Source organism: Denticeps clupeoides, chromosome 13 (assembly GCF_900700375.1).
Source record: "Denticeps clupeoides chromosome 13, fDenClu1.1, whole genome shotgun sequence".
Lineage (NCBI taxonomy): Eukaryota > Metazoa > Chordata > Actinopteri > Clupeiformes > Denticipitidae > Denticeps > Denticeps clupeoides.
The window spans coordinates 13,971,625-13,986,338 of record NC_041719.1 but is presented as its reverse complement, the minus strand read 5'-3'; positions in this window follow the sequence as shown (position 1 = coordinate 13,986,338).

Genomic DNA, 14,714 nt, shown 5'->3' with positions numbered 1-14,714 from the left:
AATGGCAAAGGCAGCTTAGTGTCAAAACTGAGTTCAAATACAGACTGCCTAATTAGCATAGTCTGATTAATCCCACATAATTATCCCAAGGGTTGGCCATGAGGTACCCCTTTACTGGTCAGATGCTTCATTAAGAAGCATCTGAATATAATATATATAATAAAAGTCTAAACCAAGATGCTTCCTTAAAGTTGCTAAAGTGTACTACAGAGTCAACAGAAGAACAATCCAGCTAAATATCTGCTCCAGGTAGAAAACACACGATGCTTTCCTTTGTTCTTGTGGATTTATAGCATGAATAACCAGGCAGAGAGAATGACCTCAGTAGAGTGCTGTTACTCTGTTAAGATCCCAGTTACTCTTGGAAAAAAAACCCACTGATTTGTGTTTTTGTTCGGCCTTCTGCAGGGTTCTGTATAGTCCTTCCAAATTTTGTTCAGTAAAATGGTTCTCAAGGAGACTCCTGAGGGTCATTACTTACCAAACTGGCCTTTGATCCATTCTTAACGTGATCTATAAAGCTAGGACTGACCTGTTCCCATTCATATGTCATTATCTACATAACCATTCCCATGCAGGGGAACAGAGTGAAGCCATCAGCTTCAGAGCATTTCAACCATTTTTAAAACATTGAAACCACCTTGGAACTGAACACAGGGACATGAACTAGTCGAATTTTGCTGCAATTTTTGTACTTTGTAATTTGAGACTTGGCAATGCAATGGTGCTAACTGAGGTGGAGGGAGCGTCTTTCTCATCACCATGAATAGAAGTTTGTTGCATGTAGACCGTTGCTGGCAGTTTTTCAATTTTTTGCTTGTCTTCCTGTCAATTCCCTTTCGTCCTGTGGTAAAATACCTCAGGGAGGTCAACTGCAGCGTGTGTGAGGTCATACAGAGCAACGGCCAACAGCAAGGCTCCCGTTAGAGTGATTAATGGCAAGCTTTACCCCCGTCAGGGAAAATGCAATTAGACATGACAGTAGATTCCTGATCCAGTGAGGTCAGGGTTACATATTCTTCCAGCCACTAGACTGCAAGCGCTTCGTCCCTCTCTCCAAAGTCACTGGACCTCATAAAGTCCTTAATCTTTGGCCACAGCAAGTCCCTTGATGGGGTTTTGCAAATGAGCTTCTTCTGTCATTGAACATCTGGAATTTTGCACGAACTCTGAGCTAATTTGGAACATGGCTCTGGTCTCTGGATTATGTTTATCTGGTCACCAGATAACTTTTCAAAAAGCATATCCTTGTTGAATACATCATGTCTTCATTCTTAAGCCTGAACCAGATGACTTTGCACTTTAAGTATCAACAATAGGCCTTCACTTTACAAAAAGGAGCAGCTGCTGTGATCTGTAAAAATAGATTTTCTAAAAGTAACAACAAGAACAATAAAATTCATTTACCTGTATTGTAAGACCCCAAACACATTGCTTTTCCTAATGGTCTGCACTTTTAATAACTCTGTCCTCACTGGACAGAATGGAAAGGAATTATGCCATTTCTCTTTACATCTAGCGCTTTGGAAAACCGCAGTACAACTGAGAATAAAAAGAAATGCTTGAAAGCTTTTTCATTCTAGTTCAGCACTTTTTACTGATATGCCCAAATTTCTGGACTCGCAGAGACCGGCACACCCAGCCTTCATTAAATGGCCATATCCTTCCATTTGCTCAAAGACCTTATAAAAACATATGTGCGCTTGGTTTAATGGAAAACGCAGCCAGCCATTACGGCGCTTTGTTGCACCAGGGGTGCAGTTTGTGCAGGTGTGACATTCGTGGTTACAGGCCTCTCAGGGATTGTTACCAAGCTGCAGCAATGGTCTGAGAAAATGGTGACTAAACTCCCAGTCATGTCCTAAGACTGAGGCGAAGAGCTTCTTTTGAAAATCTTTTGTATGCGCCCCATGACAGCAGCACAGCATCGGAAGCCTTGATGGAACGAGGAGAACTTATTACACGGACTGCAGGGGTGCAATATGGATGTGTGGAGGAGTCACGCTGGGATCTGTCCTAACGGGCCGTGTAATGTTAAATAAATGTAAGTTCCTTCATAGCTGCGGTTTGCCCTCCCAGGGATCAGTATCCTGGGTTCAACCAAAGCCGGTTTTATTTAGCATCTGTGAAAGCAGTCACCTTGTCCTCCCTCTCCCACACTGACCGACTTCTAATCTCAGTTCTCTTCATGAACACCGCCATCATAACCATCATTTACTTCTTATTGTGCCCAGAAATTCACACACACACACAAAAATCCATCACAATGAATCCATCATACAGATCAACCCCTTCATGTTTTCAGCATGAGCGCGTGTCCATTCATCATCTTTTTGTCTGAAAGTGACTGGAAAGACACGTCAGTCAAACCCCTTCCACAATGGACTGCCGACAGTCCACAGATTGATTTGAGAGAAGAAACAATTCATATAACTTTTAATAGAATAATTATAGTCTTAATTATAACATGATGTTTTGGGGTGTTTCATTATATACATCAGGGACAAAGAAAACACAAACAGGCCTCAAAATGTCCCCACAAGTTGTCTGAAACACTCGTTTGTTACATGCTGTTATTTTAGGTTCCGTGGTGTTTTGTGGTTTTCCTTTGACTTTTCCAGTATTTGCTGTAAAGCACAATATAGGGAACTTCCCACTGGTTAACCTCACATCGGTTGCATTTGTGGACATGATATGACTTTAAAACCGAACATTTAAAAGGCCTCCAACAAATACAGAGGAAGAAGCAATTAACAAAACAGAGTTTATGGTGCTAATTGCATGTCTGTGGTCTGTGAAAAGCCAGTTATGTCTGGGGTAAAGATCTGTGTCAACTGTGAGAAAGGAAAAGAGGGAGAATGAGAAAGAGTAAAGGCATTCAAACTGAATGAAATTTTATTCTCAGCCAATAGAAACACACTAATGCAACAACTCGTTTCTACAGACATTATCAACTCTACTTTTTTCTATTGTACAGTACACTTTTCAAGAAGTGTTACAGCCACTAGATGGCAATCTGTCTCCATGAAAGAAGGCAGGGCACTTAAAAATAGTCGAACATGTAACATGAATAATATTATCTGCTGTCTTTATTGACCCCTAATGTGTGAATCTGGATAAAGATGTTAAAAAGTCAAGTGTTTTTCAGAAGATGTTTGGCCCTGTGGAATGTAAGCTTTCATGTGGGGAGTCAGATCCGTGGGGAATAAATGGCTGGATGGTCATGACCTTTAGGGGTTGATGGGTTTACAGGAGTTTTCATAAGAGTTGTTGGGGTCGATGTTGACAGGAAAGGTAGGGTTAAAGTTATGGATGATGCTACAATAACGGCAACTTTGATGAGCAAAGAGGGCTGCATTCTTGCGTTTTTTTTGTACCATATACTCTTCCCCTCACACACACGCACACGCACACATAGCATGTCTACATCTGCAGCCCAGGGTTTAGAACGAGGCCATAAATCCCTGCCATGTGCACATACTGTGTAGGTCCCACTGGGACCCAGGGTTTGATACTGTTCAGTTCCACCCTGCCTGTAAAAGCCATTCCATAGACCTGAGTCCAAAAAGGGCCGCACATACAGCCTCCATTAAACTCCAACATTATTAATGTCCGAGCCCCTGCCACTCGCATCACAGAACGCCACTCAAAGCTGTAAACCTGCCTGTTTGATCCTGCTGTACTGTTCAGAACTCCTCCCTCCTGAGAAAGAGGCCAAGCAGACAGGTCTGGACTATATTTTTCAGTACATACTTAAATATATATAACGTTATATGGCCGCTGTTGAGCTACTCCCCCTTTTTATGCCACTCTGCCATGAGGTGACATTTTAATGAGTGTTCTGTGCTTAATTCTGTGCTGTTTTCTCTTGACATGCAAGGAATCAAACACATTAAACTACATTCATCACCATCTCCATAAACCATACATTTTTATTTGCTGTGTATGGTATAATATCAGCAATTAAAATACAATATGTGTCTTTACTTACTTTACTTAATATGGCATTAAATTGTAGTGGTTAATATTGTTGTTGCCCCGTTATTGTATGGTCATTTTTCAGCTATATCTGCAAAATTTGGGAAAGCACATCTGTGGTTTAAAGGGGCCTCAAATTCTTCCACTTACCGTCTATTCATCGTGCCCATGAGAAGACTAGAAGAATAATATTTCTCTTCAGACTGGTGGCTGTGAGAGGGTGGGGTGGGTTTGTGGCCCGCAGGAGGCCTGCTAGGGCTTCCTCTGGCCTGGAGCAGCTTCACGGTCTGTAGCCACACTGCTGGGTGGCATTAGTGGCCCCTTTGAATGAGTGAGCAGCCAGGTACTGAAGTCAGAGGTCAAGTTTGAGGTCAGACTGTGTGAGAGTGTGCATGCCTGACCTGCAACTTGCATTTAGTTGCCTCATAAATGGCAAAACTAAAAAAAGTACACAGCAAAACTCAGCTTCTATTTTTGCTTGAACCTATGAGTTATTCCAACCTTCTAGTCTAGTTTCTAAGAAGGCCTGATGCCACCACGTTGCCTGTATTTTCATAGCTGTAAAAGTCTAGGTCTCCCTAAGATAAACGTCCCCTCTAGGGAACCTGTATGTTCAGCTGTAAGGCTTGTCTCCATGTCTGTGTTTGTGTACATGTCTGCATGTGTGCTGAATGCACATTTAAGCGCATGTGCTTATATGCTTTAGAACATGGAGGCATGTAGACATGGCGTGTCTGCACAGGCCTGTATGCATTTGCAGATGTCCATTTTTTGTGCTCCTTTAATTAGTTACTGATTGACCCTTGGACGTTAGTGTATTTTTATCCCATCTTGAATCTTCAAAAATAATAAAACTTTAGTTTTAGAGCATTTAAACTTGAGTGTCATTTATTATTATAAATGCATTAGGTTGTTTTGGGAAAACTAAAAATATATTGCTATTATTTCTTGACATCAGCATCTATGCTGTTTTGTCATTGTGAACAACATTGGCCAATCAAAAACACCCTTACTGATCAGCCACTGTTTTAAAGGCACAATCTCAGCCACAGGGCAATCAATCCAGACAGTTCATTTCTGAACCTGTTCAGTCCAGGTTCATCAAAGATGTGTCTTCAACCAGTTTATCCTTTAGAGAGCCCCTAATCAAAGATGTGTCTTCAACCAGTTTATCCTTTAGAGAGCCCCTAATTTATTTTACTATACAAGATGTTTCTTGGTGCAACGACTGACGGACTGGTTTAAGGTCAATGATCTGTTTCTGAATGAGGACAAAAGGAAAGAGATGATTGTTGACTTCAGAAGAGAATGGAAGGACCACTCCCCACCGAACATCGACGGATCTTGTGTGGAGCTCGTCAATCGATCGTGTTCATCTGGAGGAGGACCTCTCCTGGAATCACAACACCAGCTCAACAGCCAAGAAAGCCCAGTAGCATCTCTACTTCCTGCGCATCTCCCACAACCCATCCTCACAGCCTTCTATAAAGGGACCATTGAGAGCATTCTGACCAGCTGCATCACTGTCTGGTTTGGGAACTGCACCATATCGGACCACAAGACCCTACAACGGATAGTGAGGAGAGCTGAGAAGATCATTGAAGTCTCTCTTCCCTCCATAATGGACATCCACACACGCTGCATCTTGAAAGCCACCAGCATTGTGAAGGACTCTACACATCCCTCACCTGCACTCTTCACCCACTACCATCTGGAAAAAGGTATCGAAGCAGGCCAGACTGTGCAAGAGCTTCATCCCACAGGCCATCATACACCTGAACACACCTGAACTGACAAACACACACTCAGAACACACACAGAACATTTCTATTACATTCCTATAACAGCATTATTTGCACTTTATGTAGCCGGTTTGTCTGTCACATATGTGCACTTTAATTCAGTATGCAAATCTGTTACATATTGCACCAGATTCCGGAGAAATGTTGATTCATTTCTCTATGTACTGTCTTACACGTATGTAGCAGAAATTACAATAAAGCTCAACTTGACCTTAACTTCATGAAATTCGTAAAGATTCATCACCAAATCATCTGACAATCCTGGCATGCAATCAAACTATGCCTCAAATAGTAAATCTTGTGAAAGGGGCCTACTTTATAGCACATTGCATGCCTGCCAAAAGTAACATAATTCAGCTTGTGCTAAATGGCTGCTGTGTACACTGCGTTCACTGAGCATAAATGAGCGGTCAGGTAATGCATTTTGATTAGAGTGAGAAAGATGTGAAAATGGATGCTGAGGTGGTGAAATGGAGGCTACCCTCTTGCGATTTATGTTTTCACTGGCCATGCAAAGCAAAGTATGAGGCATGAAAAGTTTTGACCAGGAAAAGTCAAATTCAAATTCATACTTGTATATCTCACCATATACAAGTACACACAGAGACGAGATAGCGAAGCTTTGGGGATTCACAGTGTGCAAAAAGACATAACACACAACACAAAACATGACAAAGGACTCATGCACCAACCCATAATATAGTACAGGTCGAGACAAACTACACAAACCAGGTGGACAAGTAGTGGCAATATGACAATATTTAAGTGTATAGATATATTTAGTATATAGTGTACATGGTATATGTAATAATAATAATAACAAAGATGTTAACAACAGCCAGGGAGGCAAATGTTTCAAAGGTTTTTTTTAACAATTTTCATAAACAAAAAGAAATACATTTAAGTCCTGACCCAAAGACAAAACAAAGCAGTCAGGCCACTAAGATCGGTCTGCCTCACGTATCTCCTCATTCTCCTTCTCCTCTAATTAGTCATGTAATTACAGGATCCATGAGGAGGTTGGGTGGGGGTCCCACTTGGGGGGTCATGGTTTGAGCAACATGAACACTGCTGGGAGATGTTTCACTGCAAGTCTGCGAGTTTTATATGGCCGCCTTGGCTTGTCACCCCATCTGGGAAGGACACAGCGATGAGCCTCCATCTGTTTCTTCTGCAACTCGAACGTCCGCAAAAATGGCATTGAGTGACCACAGAACCCCAAATAAACCTACTGACAAAACCGCCAGGACCTCCTTGAGCAGAGGCTCGTCAGACCGAGGCAGCATGTGGCAAGACGCGGACGAAGCCGCCATCTCGCACATCTCCATGTGCTTGGCCCCGTCCAGATGCCCTTCCGGAGCAGTAGCTCGTTCCTCCTCAGCCTGGAAAGCCCGTCTGAGCTGGCAACAGAACTCGCACAACTCCGGCCAGGACAGCGCCATTCTAAAGTGGACAATTCCAAGGCAGACCAGGCATGCCTCATGGCGATTCCTATCATGGATGGAGAAGCCACAGCCCTGAGGACAACGACAAACAGTAGACTTCCTTTTCACCATACTTTCACCATACAGACTGAATCAACTGAAAGGGAACATTATGATTTAAATAAGTGTAATTAGTTAAATTAAGAAGAGCTATTTATTTGCTTCTTCTGCTTTTAATAATTAAATCTAATTAATTTCCTGCACTGCACATGTGACCTTTGTTAATTTTTTTCTACACACTGCTATGCATGATTATATTAATAATAAGTGTGATTCCCTATTCAATAACTCAAACCTTTTTATTGCTTCCTCCTTGTTCTTCAGGGCAGCTGAGAGACCAAATATATTTCCTGTCTTGGAAGGGAGGGGATGAAGCAACCAAAGCACTCCCTGGTCCATAGTCCAGTCTCTCCGAGAGACTATAATGTTTCAAGTGTGTTCGCCTCCAGTGTGTTCTCACCCTTCACACACCGTAGCGCTCTGGAAACACTCATGCGACAGGCCAGAGTGTCTGAGAGAGTGTACTGCTCTGTGCACTGCTTAAGAAACCTAAATCCCACCGTATCAAACCCAAATCTCAAATCCGAGAGTTGACGAAAGAATTGTGTTTTTGTTGGATTCGTAACGTTTTGCATTGTAATAAGACATATACTAAAATAATGCCAAATTTGCACATGAAAAAGAAATTGAGTTGGAGGTGAAAATGCATTAAATGTCATCCAGAGAGAGTAAAGAACAGCCACTGCAGTGATTTCCTCTACGCTGCAGATAGAAGACCATGCGCAGAGGCAGTAGTACAGGATATTCTCGATACAACACCGGTAGAAGGACACCAGCAGTTTTTGAGAGATGTTATTTTTCCTAACAACTCTCAGGAAACAATGTCTCTGCTGAGCCTGTGTAGAACTGTGTCTTCATCTCGGAGTAGAATAGAGTAGAATAAAATAGAATAGAATAGAATGCCTTTTATTTTCACTATACACATGTACAATGAGATTAAAAGCAGCTCCTTCAGTGCAGACATATATGTAGAAAATAGTGCAGGAACTTCAAATATACAAAAAAAACAACACAATACAATAAGGGGCAATAATTACAATCAGCATTGTATACATAAGGGAATTACATACATATTTTCATACACCCACTGACTCCCATTCAACACTGACTTGTTGCTAGATAATCTAACATCTAAGAAAACTCACCTCAGCCCAAGCTCTCTATGGTCCACCTCCATTCAGCTGCTCCAGCCTTGCAATAAATATGATATTCTGAATTCCTTTTCCTTAATTGTATAGTCAGGAATTTTCTTTGAGTACAAATATGTGTCCTGTTGTGCCCTGTTCATCAGGGAAATGTAATTACCTCAATTGGTGAACAGGGGGCGGTATAAGACAAAAAGAGCCGTTCCATACCGTCATCCAGCACTGCTAGGAACCATGGCAATATAAAATGGGGTCATGTGTTAAAAAAAGCTTTTAAATTTACATTTATGTACAGCATACAATCAAAGAGTTGTTGACACAAAATAAATACAGGGAGAGGGTTCACAGCAGATTTTAAAAGCTGTTCACTAAAAAGCTGCATAATTGAAAATATGGAAAAAGGATAAAGAATCAGGGCATGAAGCTGATGCAGAAGCATGTAGGATTAAATGCTTTACAGGCAAGTAAGTGTAGTGCAGATATTAATAATGGAAAAGCAGTGTATCTTATAATATACTTAATAATTAAAGAATATAAAATATGATGTACAGGGAGTGCAGATTTATTAGGCAAGTTGTATTTTTGAGGAATAATTTTATTATTGAACAACAACCATGTTCTCAATGAACCCAAAAAACTCATCAATATCAAAGCTGAATGTTTTTGGAAGTAGTTTTTAGTTTGTTTTTATTTTTAGCTATTTTAGGGGGATGTTAGGGTGTGTGAAGGTGACTATTACTGTGCATAATTATTAGGCAACTTAACAAAAAAACAAATATATACCCATTTCAATTATTTATTTTTACCAGTGAAACCAATATAACATCTCCACATTCATAAATATACATTTCTGACATTCAAAAACAAAACAAAAACAAATCAGCGACCAATATAGCCACCTTTCTTTGCAAGGACACCTAAAAATCCTGCCATCCATGGATTCTGTCAGTGTTTTGATCTGTTCACCAGCAACATTGCGTGCAGCAGCAACCACAGCCTCCCAGACACTGTTCAGAGAGGTGTACTGTTTTCCCTCCTTGTAAATCTCACATTTGATGATGGACCACAGGTTCTCAATGGGGTTCAGATCAGGTGAACAAGGAGGCCATGTCATTAGTTTTTCTTCTTTTATACCCTTTCTTGCCAGCCACGCTATGGAGTACTTGGACGCGTGTGATGGAGCATTGTCCTGCATGAAAATCATGTTTTTCTTGAAGGATGCAGACTTCTTCCTGTACCACTGCTTGAAGAAGGTGTCTTCCAGAAACTGGCAGTAGGACTGGGAGTTGAGCTTGACTCCATCCTCAACCCGAAAAGGCCCCACAAGCTCGTCTTTGATGATACCAGCCCAAACCAGTACTCCACCTCCACCTTGCTGGCGTCTGAGTCGGACTGGAGCTCTCTGCCCTTTACCAATCCAGCCACGGGCCCATTCATCTGGCCCATCAAGACTCACTCTCATTTCATCAGTCCATAAAACCTTAGAAAAATCAGTCTTGAGATATTTCTTGGCCCAGTCTTGATGTTTCAGCTTGTGTGTCTTGTTCAGTGGTGGTCGTCTTTCAGCCTTTCTTACCTTGGCCATGTCTCTGAGTATTGCACACCTTGTGCTTTTGGGCACTCCAGTGATGTTGCAGCTCTGAAATATGACCAAACTGGTGGCAAGTGGCATCTTGGCAGCTGCACGCTTGACTTTTCTCAGTTCATGGGCAGTTATTTTGCGCCTTGGTTTTTCCACATGCTTCTTGCGACCCTGTTGACTATTTCGAATGAAACGCTTGATTGTTCGATGATCACGCTTCAAAAGTTTTGCAATTTTAAGAGTGCTGCATCCCTCTGCAAGATATCTCACTATTTTTGAGTGAGCCTGTCAAGTCCTTCTTTTGACCCATTTTGCCAAAGGAAAGGAAGTTGCCTAATAATTATGCACACCTGATATAGGGTGTTGATGTCATTAAACCACACCCCTTCTCATTACAGAGATGCACATCACCTAATATGCTTAATTGGTAGTAGGCTTTCAGCTTGGAGTAAGACAACATGCATGAAGAGGATGATGTGGACAAAATACTCATTTGCCTAATAATTCTGCACTCCCTGTATGTATTATCCTGGGGACCAGACAACCACAATATATTCAGAATATATTCTGCATTCTAGGAGAATATCTTTCAATAATTCTGACTGGATCATGGGAGGAGAACCACAGTAGTAGTTCTACAGAGGTTGACATACCTGTACTTTAAAGCAGCCCATTTTTAAAGATTGATTGCTTGAGATGTTGACAGAACAAATGGGGACAAATTCTGTCATATTTTACAGAACTATTAGCATATAGTATTAACATAACTAACCATGGTTGCAGATGGAAGAGGTATTTGTGTGGTCAACAAGGTGTGGCCATTGTGATGACACGGTGCATCGGGCACAGCAGGTGGCACCAACTCACGACCAGGTCCTAATCATTCACAGGTTCTCCTGGTTTGGAAGCAGCGTGATAAGAACCCATTATGTGTTGGGGTTTGTCCTCACTTCCCTGTTGTTGGTTGAACTGGGAAAATGGTCGTATGTGGCTGCTAACATGAAACTGTGCACATGCAGTCCTCTAAGAAGACGCATATCACATTTAATCACAGATTTTGCAAATGCAAACACTCTTGGCCAAATCTGGACTTAATAACGTAAGTGCTTTTTACTTCTTGAGAAGCTGGTGATTAGTGTCGATGTGACTTTGATCTCTCAGACTGAGCAAACAAGCATATTCTTTTCTCTTATTACTGTTAATCAGCAGCAGTCCCTCTTTTCACCGAAGGGTCTAATTGGAAGTGCTGTCCAGAAGGACCCTCCCCTGAGCTCTGAGGACCTTCTCTAGGGCCTTGCCTCCCTAGCTGAGTCAATGGGTTATTTTTAAACTACGACGCTGCTATTGGAACAGGGCTTGTTTGTGTTGCGTTCTGATATGAGTGGAGCAAAAATAGGCATGACTCAGGATGTCTGGCAAGATGCAACGACCAAGAGACATGTAAGCAGTAAAGTTGATAATATACAGTTGGTCCTGTGGGAGCTGCAAAATTGGAACAGACCAGATTAAAATAGCATTCCAGAGTAGCCTGGCTTTATTTGAGCTTGAGTACATTATATAAACTGCCAGGGCCTAAAATAATCAATAGATAGCAATGTCTCAACTGTGCAGAGCGTGCTTTAAATAGAAGATGTTTTGACATAAGTTTATTAATGAATGATGTTATGTGGGTGGCAAAATCTGTTTTTGAAGTTTATATTTGTACAGAGTGACACTTCCAGCTTATGCCTGCGTGGTTTTATATGCACCGCTTAGTGTTGGAAGGTTTTGATACCGAACTAATGTATGTACTTGAGAGGAAAATGTCAATCTGTTATTAAAAATATGAGATTTTTCTCCTCTCTCGCACGCTGAAAAAGGTAAAAAAAAAAAAAAGTTTAGCCAGTGTTTTTTTTCAGTGCAGTGATCTCTCAGGGAAATGGGGTTAAACATAGGATAAATCAGTCTGTGTATTAAGAAGGTCAGTGGACAACACACTAGAAGCGCAAAATATTTAATCTCACTGAAAGGCCAAAACACACACTATTGTGCCAACACATTTGCTGCCTAATATATGCATTATTTTAATACTACAACATAAGTAGGGCTCAACATATGGAGGGCTTGGAACTTTGGCGCTTGGGCTGGGACCATGCAGTAGCTTGAGAGGGTGAGTAGGCGTGGCTGTGCTCCAGAGCGTGGTAGGAGCTTCTGGATTTCTCCATGATAAAAGGAGGTTGTGGGGTGTGTGGAGTCGAGGGGGCACCAACCTCAGAGTATCGGAACCGGAAGGCTGCCAGCTGTAATCGGGGTCGACGAGCGTGGGTGGTCTCGGGAGCGGATGTAGTATCAGAGAGGGGCTGAAATTGTAGTCGCGAATGGAAGAGGCGGTTGGCAAACATCGAGGGCAATCAAGAGGCAGAAGGGTAATCCAGAAGCGTTGATGGGGCAAAGGAAGTCAGCATGAGCTATAGTCAATCCATAAATGGCTTACAGCAAACGTGAGAGAATGAGTGCTCTCTGTTGAGTGCTCTGCTGTTACCCTGGGCATGCAGTCCTTCCGGGTCGGTGAAATCGAGGTTGCCCTGGCGCCCTCACCTGTGACAACACTGAAAAGTGAGCACAGGATAAACTTGAAAACATTTAAGTAATCTGTCACACCGAAAAAAAAACAGGTTATAGCAGGCTTGCTTGGTTTATTAACATTATGTCAATGCTAAAATATTAGGTGTGACAGATTACTTCAATTTCTTAGTTAAGACAATATTCACTTTTTTAGTGTATAATGTGCACACGCACGACTCAGGGACGGGACCAAGAACAGAGCAGAAACACATACCAGGTGACTTGAACAATGCTGGCAGCAGACTAGAAACACTCAGGCACACAGCAGACTCAGAACATAGGGAAAACCAGGCCTGGAGTGCCAGGTGCAGGTCGGGCCATGACATGAACGCAGAGTTGCAACAACTGCCTTTTCCACTGCCCGAATTTTCTGGGCATCTATACATATTATATCTAATCGCTACCATAAAAGGGCTATTGCTACTTGGATTATTGCTATTGTCCTTTGAACCTTCATTTTGGATTAAACCTCTAATTTTGTGTATTGACTCTGAACTCTTTGAGACAACTGAATGTTGTCCTTGTGTTTAACCAATTGAAACTAAGATTTTTAGCAATCCAGAACAGAATTGGACGTTCTTATGGCATTTGGGTTAAAATCCCTTGTTCTGTGAACTCAACATAAGCACAAGCGAAAAACACAATCCAACCATCAAACAGGTCTGTCTAAAGTGGCGCCGACGTTTGACAGCATGCATTTAACTGCTTTAGTAGAAGTGACTGCAGTCTCAATAATTAGGAGTAGTTTAGACATTCTTCTGTGTCTCTGGCATCGCTCACCAGTCTGACATTTCACAGCAGCAGAGCAGACCCATCATAGACCAATTCTTCTACATGTTTGCATTGAGCAGAGTATTCTGATACCAAACTAAGAACAAGAACTTCAAAGATGGTGGACTAAAATCCTTCTGATCACCACATCGCCTTTTTGCCAGATCTTATCAAATAATAGAGGTGTGAAACTTCACTGGTCTCATGATTTGATTCAATAACGATTATCAGTACCTTGATGCATCCCATGAGTTTTCTACATTACTTCACATGATGTTTTCAAATACAAGAGTTAAGGTCTAGTTCACCCGTATCAACTGTCGCCGTTCAGTCTGTGCTCAGCTGACGTCACAAACGGTAGAAAAACACATGGTTCAGACATCTGTGGCGTCAAGTGAGTGCGGACTGAAAGGTGTCTGTTCATTGTACATTTATGGTATCTATCAGACACCCTTATCCAGAGCGACTTAGAATCAGTAGTTACAGGGACAGTCCCCCTGGAGCAACTTAGGGTTAAGTGTCTTGCTCAGAGACACAATGATAGTAAGCGGGATTTGAACCTGGGTCTTCTGGTTCATTACCCACTAGGCTACCACCACCCATGTATTGTAGCAAATCTAAAGTCACTTTGAGACTGAACATGTGCATGCGCTGTGCTCACCGCGAGGTTCACATTGTGCTTGTTGCTGGGCTCAGTGCAAATAATTTTGTTCCCACATTTACCTAGAACAGACAACACTAGACAGTGCCAACGGTAGCGCTAGAAGATGACGTTTTATGGTTGCATCTTCATTCCTGCACTGGAAGTATCTGAGGCAGGAAAGAGAAGGCTTGTTTTTTTTTTTTGTCTCAATTGACCTAGATCTTGGAAAAAGCCAAGAACAGCCTTTTTTCTGATTAACAAGGAATTAGGGGTATTTACATAGAATTCCATGACCATTACTGAGAAGGATGCACTCTGTTTATATTCAGTGTATTTTGTCATCATGTGCGCCTCCAGCTTTGTTTTTGGACTTTCAGTACATGAGCAGTTTGTGCATAGATTTGTTTTTACTGTCCTGCACTCAAAATGTGAGCGAACGTTTCTGTCGTCAGCATCTGTGAGCGTGGGAGAAGAGTTGATTCAGTTCTACCAAGGAGCGATTGAAGGGCAAATACATCACAGATTACATATACAGATACTACAGGACAACAAGTATCTGTCCTTGTGTAAGATCTCAGCAGTGAAAGGGCTGGTGCTTCACCTCTGCATCCCCGCACTCCCTTCCCTCGCCCTTCTTCCAGTCCT